The 8,499-nt window shown below is 44.4% G+C and overlaps 2 pseudogenes; one reads left to right on the top strand and one right to left on the bottom strand.

The window, feature by feature from the left end:
• Nucleotides 1–238: 238 nt before the first annotated feature.
• On the top strand, nucleotides 239–1,483 carry LOC102501720 (peptidyl-prolyl cis-trans isomerase FKBP3-like; annotated as a pseudogene).
• Nucleotides 1,484–6,530: 5,047 nt separating this feature from the next.
• Nucleotides 6,531–6,824, bottom strand: LOC102494823 (60S acidic ribosomal protein P1 pseudogene; annotated as a pseudogene).
• Nucleotides 6,825–8,499: the final 1,675 nt, after the last annotated feature.

Here is an 8,499-nt window from a genome sequence, read left to right as displayed (position 1 = left end):
TTTCCTCCAAATTGGAAGAACAGTGCTTTCTTCTCTTCCTGTCTTTGACGCACTGAAATTCACCTTCTGTTCCCACTATTCCGGAGAGGCAACTGCTGTCAAGGTCACCAACGGCCTCCATGTTGCTAAGTCCAATGGTCAGTTTTTGTTCTTATCTTCTTTGACCTCTCAGAAAAATCTAATACTTCCTTCCTTCTTAAAACATTTTCTTCGAGTAAAGCAGTGGCAGCGGGGGAAGATGGCGGCCGGTGCTCCCCAGTGGGCCTGGACCGTGGAGCGGTTGCCCGAGAAGGACATTATCAAGTCTCTGCAGAGACATGGTTCAGATTCATTTCTAACAGAACATAAATTACTAGGAAACAATAAAAATGTCGCCAAGGCAGCTACCAAGGACCATTTGGTTACAGCATGGAAACATCTTTTGAAAGCAAGCATTTCAAGGGTACTGAAAGTTTAAGTATCTGAGCAAGTGAAAAATGTGAAGCTTAATGAAGATAAACCCAAAGAAGCCAACTCTGGAGAGACTCAGGATGAGGGTCCACCAAAATACACTAAATCTATTCTTTTTTTTTTTTTTGAGAGGTTTTTTCGCTATAGGGCGCTATAGGGCGCGTGCGCTTGCCAGACAGACAGAGAGAGACAGAGAGATAGAAAGCGAGAAATCACCCCCCGGGGGGATGGTCACGCCGCAATCTCTTCTCCTCCATTCTCCTCTCGGGATCTTGGATGCGCACGCACACGCGCCCGGCGTGAGTTCTAAGCCACTGGGTCCGGGACGCGAACCACAGTCGACTACGTGGGAGTCCAGCGACATAGCCATTACGCTAACTGCTGGTCCCACTAAATCTATTCTTAAAAAGGGAGATAAAACCAACTTTCCCAAAAAGGGAGATGTTGTTCACTGCAGGTACACAGAAGCACCACAAGACCGGACTGTGTTTTTTGGTTTGTTTTGTTGTTGTTGTTGTTGCTTTGTTTTTTTTAAGAGAGGTTTTTGCTATAGGGCGCATGCGCTCCCCAGAGAAACAGAGACAGAGATAGAAAGCGAGAAATCACCCCCCAGAGGGATGGCCACGCCGCAATCCCTTCTCCTCCATTCTCCTCTCGGGATCTAGAGCACGCGCACACACGCCCAGTGTTAGTTTAAGCCACCAGGTCCGGGGCTTGAACCACGGTCGACTACATTGAAGTCCAGCGACGCAGCCATTACGCTAACTGCTGGTCCCAAGACGGGACTGTTTTTGATACTAATATTCTAACAAGTTCAAAGAAGAAAAAAGATGCCAAGCCTTTAAGTTTCAAGGCTGGAGTAGGCAAAGCTACCAGAGGATGGGATGAAGCACTTTTGACTATGAGTAAAGGAGGAAAGACTCGACTGGAGATTGGACCAGAATGGGCTTATGGAGAGGAAAGACAGCCTGCTGCCAGAGTTCCACCAAATGCGAGACTCTTTTATGAAGTGGAATTAGTGGATATCGATTGAAATGCCAGTTCTTCGGATCTAAAGACATGACGACAATAAAACTTGGCCTTGAGGAAACTTATGTAACAAATTAGAGCTTGTTACTCCTGTAAGGGAAGACTCAACTGGAAAATTCAAGGACTTAAAGTTTGTTCCTAACTTATCTCAACTTTTGAAAAATGTAATCCTTTATAAATCCCTAAAGTTGAAAATATTTTCCTATAACTATTGGTTGAGATCTGTTTGTCCTTTTACCTTATATTGTAAACTAAAAGGCTCAATAAAAATTTATCTATTGTCTGGGAAAAAAATTATTTTTCTTCTAGACTCCTCCATTGGAGCTGAGAACGAGTGCTTTCAGGCACTAATAGAAATGAAGATTTTCTGCTGAGAAGTCACCCTCCAGACCCCATTCTTGAGTGGTATGATTCCCCTGTATCCTCCTCTCTGTCTCTCTCTGTCTCTTCCATTTTAAAAAATTTTTATTTTTTTCAATTTTTTAAGGTAAAGTATTTTCTTGGCTCTGAGATCCTCCTTTATCTTGCTAATAATCCCCTTTCCTCTCTCCCACTTAGGAGAGGCAAAAGGGCAGGCCTTCAGAAGAAGACTGACGCTTCCATTGGAGCTGAGAACTCACACCATGCGGTTTTCATTTTTTACTTTGAAAAAATAAGTAAATACATTTTTTTTTGTCTCTCTCTCTCTCTTATTCTTTTCCCTCTTTCTGTCTTCTTATCTTTTTTCTTTTACCTCATCACTTTGCTGCTCAGCCTCCATGCAATGAGTGTTTAGACAGGTCTAAGTGAACCATAGCCAAACAGCTGAAGTCAGATACACAGAAATAAAAGTTCAAAAATAACTAAGAAAATGGCCGGATTAATGGTAGGGATGAGTCCAGAGTTGAGTGTTATCTTCCAGAACTTAAATGGAAAAATCAGACCACAACAGAAGATAGATTAAGTACATGAGACTGAACTGGTGAAATAGATTTTTGTGACTTCTGGGACCAGCAGTTAGCGTAATGGCTGTGGTGCTGGACTCCAATGTAGTCGACCGCGGTTCACGTCCCAGACCCGGTGGCTTAACCTCACGCCGGGCGCATGTGCGTGCGTGCCCAAGATCCCGAGAGAATGGAGGAGAAGGGATTGCGGTGTGGCCATACCCCCCCCGGGGGATGATTTCTCGCTTTCTGTCTCTATGTCTCTCTCTGTCTATCTGGCAAGCGCACGCGCCCTATAGCAAAAACCTCTCAAAAAAAAAAAAAAGAATTTTGTGACTTTTGACTAAAACGTGACTAATCTTCTATGCTTTGTTTTCCGAAGTTAAGGATTTTTGTCTCCTCTCAAGTTGTCAACAGGTCAATATATCTACTATTTGAATAGAATCCTATGCTGTTTTCTGGTTTTAAGTCTTAAGCAAAGTTCTCTTTTTTTTTTTCTTTGAGAGGTTTTTCACTATAGGGCGCATGTGCTTGCCAGACAGACAGAGAGAGACATAGAGACAGAAAGCAAGAAATCACCCCCCCAGGGGGGATGGTCACGCCGCAATCCCTTCTCCTCCATTCTCCTCTTGGGATCTTGGGCACGCACGCACATGTGCCCGGTGTGAGTTTTAAGCCACCGGGTCTGGGACGTGAACCGCGGTCGACTACGTGGAAGTCCAGCGACATAGCCATTATGCTAATTGCTAGTTCCCAGCAAAGTTCTCTTAACATCTTTTAATTTTTGATTTATTAAAGCTAAAACTGCCTTTCTTGAAATTAAAAAATATATTTAAAAATATCTATTTAATGACCACGGTAAGCTATATAGCCTCAGCTCAGTGCTACAATTATAGTATATTCATTCTATTTACAGAGTTTCATGCCTAAAGTCACATGTGTTCACAGATACGTATATATCAGCTGAACTTGCTATAGAAAGTAGTTAGATTAATTAAGATATTTTGTGAATGAGTAAAAGGTGGGGGGGAAAAGGAATGGAAAGCAACTGCAGATACCAGAGACAGTGTGGGAGGAGGGTGGGAAATGGCAGAGGGTGAGAAATAGGGGGAAAAACTTATATATATATATATTTCATATATATATGAAACAAGAAATGGAAAATTATTTGTTGATGATAACATATATGACTAAGCCAATATACAGTGTATTCTGGATGGGAAATCGCATTTTGTATGCTATGATGATGTTCGGTGAATAAATGTAAAATAAATGAATAAATTTAAAAAACAAACAAAAAAATTCTCCCCCTGGCTCTGTGGCAGCCCACTGTCCTTCTTTTCTCCTGTCTGCTTTATTGGCTCTTCTCTTCTGAGCGATCTCTACAGGTCGGTGGGTCCCCGGGACCTGGCCTGGGTGTCACTTTCTTCCGTTCCTGTTTGCTCTCCCTTAGTGACCACATCCAGTACCATGGCCGTGAAGACGTCTATGTCCTGATGGCTCTCCGATCTCTCGAGCCCTGACTTCTCCCTACAGCTTGAATCCAATTACATTTCCACTTGGATGTCCAATAGGCAACTCAAACGTAATTTACCCATAAGGAATTTGAGTTTTTCTCCCAAACTTGCTTTTCCTTAGGCTTCTTAATTACAGGAATGGGCATGGGCATCCACTCAGTTGTTCTATCCATAAATCTAGGAGTCATTCTTTTTTTTAAAATAATTATTTATTTATTTATTCATTCATTTTATTTTAGTTTGACCAAAGAGAGATACAGAGAGAGAGAGTGAGAAAGCTAGCCACCAGGTCTGGGACTCAACCTGTGGTTGGCTGTGTGGGAGTGTCGAGCACCTTAACCACCACGCCACCTGCTGGTCTCAAGTCATTGTTGTTTTTGTTTGTTTGTTTTTTAATTTGCTATAGGAGGCGTACACTTGCTGGGGAAAGAAAGAAAGAAAGAAAGAAAGAAAGAAAGAAAGAAGAAAGAAAGAAAGAAAGAAAGAAAGAAAGAAAGAAAGAAAGAAAGAAAGAAAGAAAGAAAGAAAGAAAGAAAGAAAGAAAGAAAGAAAGAAAGAAGGAAGGAAGGAAGGAAGGAAGGAAGGAAGGAAGGAAGGAAGGAAGGAAGGAAAGGAGAGAAAGTGAGAAAGCATCTCCCACGGGGGATGGCCATGCTCCAATGCTTTACCTTCCATTCTTCTCTCAGGATTTTGGGCGCACACACGTACCCTGTGTGTTTTTTGAGCCACCTGGTCCAGGACTTGAACTACACAGTTGGTCACATGGGATCCAGCCACCTTCACCACCATACCACTTGGCTGGCCCTCTAGGAGGAGTCATTCTTGATTGCCCTTTTACCTTATTGTCCATATTTAATCCATCAGCAAGCTTTGTCTGCTTCATCTCCGAATTCATTCACTTGTCTCCATTTTCATTACAAACACTATAGTCCAAGCTGCCACTTACCTGTTTTCGGAACGGCTACACAGCTGATCCCTCCAAACCATTCTATAACCCATTCTTGACAGGGCAGCCTGAACGATCTTGTATGCTCTCGTGTAAAACCTTCCAGTGGTTTCCATTATACTTGGAATAGAATTCATACTCTTCCCAGTAAAACACGGTCTGGCTTCTGCCGACCTTGCTGTATTCATTGCCTCCTTGCCTTCTCTATTCCAGCCATCCTGGTCTTTCTGTCCCTCAAAACAATAAAGTCTGTTCCCACCTTTGTTCTGGCTGTTCTTTCTGGAACACTCTTCCCTTTGATCAGGGGTTAAGTGGTTCCTTTTCATCATTGCCATCTAGCTAAAATGTCAGTACTCAGAGAAGCGGTTCCTGAGGTCCCCCCCCACCCCCGTCATGTCACCTTACTCTCTCATCGATATTTTCCTGGCTGGCTGACTCTCTTCTGGAAGGTAAGCGCCACGAGAACTGGGACACCGTCTCACTTCTTCACCACTGCGTCTCCAAACAGGTCGTGGTTGTTTTATATACTCGTTCATGTCGTGTGGATGTGTGTGGTTCGCGAATGAGTGCATAAATTAGTAACAGAGCTGGGACCAGAAGCCAGGCCTCCTGCCTTCCAGTCAGCGTTCCTCCCTGTGGGCCATAGCAAGCTGCTGCTTTCACCAGTGATTGCTTTCCTCCCGCTCACTAGATGCTTGGCGCCATGCAGTCTCCACTCGGTCCAGCTCCTGGTGATACCAGAAGTGGCCACAAGGGGGCAGGAGGGAAAGCAAGTGTCTGAGTAAAGCACGAAGTACATAATCCTGCAAATACTGAGAAGTAAATGTTCTGCAATATTACTCATTTAAACATCCCCATGAGGACATCTGGCAAACACGGGTGATGTGCCAGGCACTGTGCAAGGCACCAGGGGTAAAAGGACAAATCCTACCCTGAAGGGTCTAAAAGTCTCCCGAGGGAGAGGGGGGCTCTACTACAGTGCCTCACACAGTCCATGGGACAGAGGGACGCGAGCGGTGGAAACGCACAGCAGACACTGCGCTGGCTGCCAGGGGTGAGGAAGGACACAGGAGGACAAATCGAGACGGAGGCATTGAGGCCGGGTCTTCAGGAATAGGAAACATCGAGGAAACCTTTCAGTCCAGGTTTTCACATGGAAAGTACGATTGTGTTTCTCCTTAGCCGACACAGGCATGTAGGATGACTCTGTAGTTCAAAGAACCACTTATTAAGACTTTTTAAAGAACCACTTATTAAGAAACGAGAACCATTTATTAAGAAATATGAGGCCATTGGAGCCGTCGTGTGGCATGGTGGTTCAAAGTGCTGGACTCCCCAATGGCCGACCACAGTTTGAGTCCTAGACCTGGCGGCTTGCTTTCTCATTTTCCCTCTCTCTCTCTGTCTGTCTCTCTCTGGTCAAATTAAAATAATAAAAATAAATGAAGTTAAATAAAATAACTTTAAAAAAGAAATATGAGGCCATTAAAAAATAAGAATAGTTTTCATCTGGAAAGCTTTTCCTTCTCTCTCTCTCTCTCTCTCTCTCTCTCTCTCTCTCTCATCTCGAGTCCAGCATTTTATTGAACATATTACAAAATAGATGTAGTCAAAAAGACCAAAGCCCATGTCATCATCCGATTCTCCAGATTCTTCTTTCTTCGCTCACTTTCTGCTCTTCAGCTGGGCGGCAACAGCCCCGCCAGCTGCTGGTGCAGGTCCACCTGCCCCTACGTTGCAGACGAGGTTCCCGATGTTGACACTGGCCAGGGCCCTCGCTAACAAGTCAGGCCGAAAAGGTTCCGCATTTATACCAGCTGCTTTAACGAGGGTACTGATCTTATCCTCCGTGACGGTCACCTTGTCGTCGTGCAGGATGAGGGCCGAGTAGATGCAGGCGAGCTCAGAAACGGAGGCCATGGTGAGGACCCGCGCGGAGCGGGCGCTGCCGGACGCGGTGCTAGTCCCCAGATGAAGCGAGGGCCTCACCCCAACGCAGCCTGGCTGCAGCTGCTGAACAAACAACCCTTCTTTTCTTTCTTTTTCTTTCTTTCTCTTCTCTCTCTCTCTCTCTCTCTCTTTCTTTCTTTCTTTCTTTCTTTCTTTCTTTCTTTCTTTCTTTTTTTTTAAAGAGAAAGAGAGATGGGATAGTCCTGTTTCTTACCACCAAAAAAATGTTATCTTCTCTGTGGGTCTTACGGTGAAACCACTGAGGTGCTCATATAATGAAAGATCACCCAACAGAAGAACTACACTTCTGTAAGCCCACAGCCATCTGCTTAATGAACTGTGCTGTCAGGTAAAAGCAAGGTTTTGCAGCAGGGGGAAGCATAAGGCAGACCGATGTGTACTGATACAGAAAGATACACTGTTAAAGGGGGAAAAACGAGTTTCAGAAGACTGGATACTGGTGCTATTATTGTTGTCAGGATTTGTATAGAAAGATTCAGGAGAATAAATGCAGACATAACAATCCTTATCTCTGAGATGTGGGATTATGAGGCACTTAATTTTCTGTGTCCTACATTTTGGTACTATTTTCATTGTTTACAACAATTGTGTATTGGCCCCACCATGGCAGCATGGTGGTTGACACTGCCACTTGGCAGGCTGAGGTCACATGGGAGGCCCTGGTTTGATTCCCGGCCCTCCCTAAAAGCCAGATGTGCCCATGTATAGTCCTAGCTACCTGGGAGGCTGAGGCAGGAGGATTGAGACATAGCAAGTCTATCAAAAAACCAACAAAACAGGGAACCAGCAGTTAGCGTAATGGCTATGTCACTGGACTCCCACGTAGTTGACCGCGGTTCGCGTCCCGGACCCGGTGGCTTAAAACTCACGCCGGGCGCATGTGCGTGTGTGCCCAAGATCCCGAGAGGAGAATAGAGGAGAAGGGATTGCGGCATGACCATCCCCCCTGGGGGGTGATTTCTCGCTTTCTGTCTCTCTGTCTGTCTGGCGAGCGCACGCCCCCTATAGTGAAAAAACCTCTCCAAAAAAAAAAAAAGAAACCAACGAAACAAAAAGAACACATCTGTAGTTTTTCAGATTAAAAGGCTGTTTAGGAGCCAGAGGGTGATGGGAAGGTAAACCATGGTGCTCTGAGACAATCCCACATGAAAAGGTTCCTGGTTCAAGCCTGGAGATCTCCCTGAGATTGCCAGACACCTACAGGCTGATCAGGGCTAGATACAGGTTAGGGGCACATCACAGCATCAAGACCCTGGTGGGGACGCTGTCTCTCTCGTCTCATCTCTCTTACTCATAGAAGGAATAAGCAAACTTTTAAATAATAGTAACAGTAAATTAAAATGTCTAATGTTCTAATTTGTTTTATGGTGCTTAAGAACTTGTGATTGGCTGTACTTTTCTGAAAGAGAAGTAGAATGAAGAGAGGCTTTTCCTAAATTTTATAATTTGTCAACACTTACAGGAAAAACTAAACAGATCTAAAGATAATGTAGTCTTTTTCATGCCATGGCTTCTAGACTAGTACTTAGCTCCATAATGATCAAGTCAGTGCTGATGAATAAGTAAGAGAGGGACCAGCAGTTAGCGTTAATGGCTATGTTGCTGAACTCCCATGTAGTCAACTGTGGTTCAAGTCCTGGACCTGGTGGCTTAAACTCACACC

The sequence above is a fragment of the Tupaia chinensis genome, unplaced genomic scaffold (genome assembly GCF_000334495.1).
Source record: "Tupaia chinensis unplaced genomic scaffold, TupChi_1.0 Scaffold000515_1, whole genome shotgun sequence".
Classification (NCBI taxonomy): Eukaryota; Metazoa; Chordata; class Mammalia; order Scandentia; family Tupaiidae; genus Tupaia; species Tupaia belangeri.
The sequence above is the reverse complement of the archived record's forward strand: the minus strand, read 5'-3'. Positions and strand labels throughout refer to the sequence as shown.